The sequence below is a fragment of the Pelophylax lessonae genome, assembly GCF_965119305.1.
Source record: "Pelophylax lessonae genome assembly, chromosome: 3".
In the NCBI taxonomy this organism is placed as follows: Eukaryota; Metazoa; Chordata; class Amphibia; order Anura; family Ranidae; genus Pelophylax; species Pelophylax lessonae.
This window is the reverse complement of record NC_138770.1, coordinates 223,964,369-223,966,182: the sequence shown is the minus strand read 5'-3', so window position 1 is coordinate 223,966,182 and position 1,814 is coordinate 223,964,369.

Sequence of the window (1,814 nt, the reverse complement as noted above, 5' to 3'; positions counted from 1 at the left end):
TACACAGTTTAAATCTGCATCTCAAATGAAGCAATCCCATTTACATATAACACTCCATAAAGGAGAATTGAGGGGCTTATCAGGTCTGCGTCAAAAATTAACAGCCACACCCAATCAGACAGCTCGTGTTAAAAGGGACCTGAAAAGCAATCTGCATGGCTTGCTTTTCCAAGCATTGGCTAGTTTAGTGAGCCTGGACTAATAACAGTCACTGTAATGCTACCCATACTGCTGTCCTTTTAACATGGTGACAAAAGTTGATACCTATGCTACATGTGTGTAAAGTTACTTGCACCCTGCTAAATGGACAGCAATAAGGTTGTAAATACAGTGACTGCCTGTCCCCCCTGATGGCGGCCCTGGGTGTGTCATGAAAGGCCAATTGAGAAAATGGCTATATCATGTAGAGGAAATCACCAGTGTGGGGCAACCTATGTCATGGAGGTAGATTTGGACATCGATGTATATGTATCACCAGAAATGGAATTCTTTGTTCTACAATATCTCAAAGACGACCTAGCATGTTATTTGAAGACTGTACTATTTTGGACATACTTGGACTCAAACATACACTGCTCTTTCCACAGCTCCTCCTCCTCTGGGGGTATGATAAAGTTTATACGCATCTTCACCAAAAGCACAAGATGATGTGTCGTCTCCGGATGAGGCTGCAGCGGAGATTTCAGTTTCTGCCTGAGATAGTGGATCTGCAGCGGGCCTGGAGTGATGCCAAAAGGCGCTCACCCAGGCTCCTGCTAAAGGCTGTGGAGCAAATCTCCGGTAAGTAAAAATATACATTACATGTGACCAGATAGGTTACAATTTTTTGGGTAGGTGGACATGTGTTTAGCTATGCAACAACACTAATACCAACACCCCCCCCCCCCCTCCCTCTCGCTCCTACCTTTCCTACCTCCATCAAGTGTCTCTTCACAACCTTTAATACTACTATGTACATTCGTATTTTTTATGTTTTTTTTTTTCTTCTGCTTCTAGCCAAAGCGGACGGACGGCACCCTCTTGTGCTTTTGGTGAAGAAGGGGAGGAGGAGGACGGCCACACTCCAATATGCAGTCAGAGGCAGCGAGCCATTTGAGCAGCTGAAAATTGTGGATCGTAAGTAGAAAATAAAAATGTTAGAAATTTCTAATCTCTAATCACATTTTACAGAGCCCCCTTTACATCGGAGTCTCCAGACTTACTACACTGTAAGAGGGAAGTGTGAAGACTCTGATATAAGGAGAGTTTGGGAACCATTATTTGAGGGGGGAAGCTGGGGACTCTGGTGTAAAAGGGAACTCTGTGTTCCCCAAAGCTCCCCCATACATCTGAGCTTACAGAGACCCTCTTACACTTCCCTTCCTCAGTCCACCACAGTCAAGGGCACAACAAGTCCCACTGCAGAAGGCTACCTGCTTGGACTTGTAATCCTCTCTGTAGGGGAATGAGGAAATACTGCCTGCTATGCTAAGACTTGTAGTGCCCTCTGTTAGGGACTAAGGATTCCTCAGTCCTCAACATTCTAGGGCACTATAAGTCTCAGCATAGTGGGCTGTCATACCTCAGTCCCTCACAGCTCGGGTCAAAAACAACACAGTTAAACATCTAAAGGACAACTCCAAACAAAACTACCAATAATGGACAGAGTCCATATGCTCTATAATGTCAAAGACCCGCTACCACTCACCTTCCACCTCTGGTGCTGTCATTGTGTAGGGCAAAGGGCTCCATCTACACCATGTTTGGCTTTCATGTCAGATAGGCAGGACTTGCTCAGCTCCACTCTCTTCCTTGGCAATTGACTCTGGCGTCAT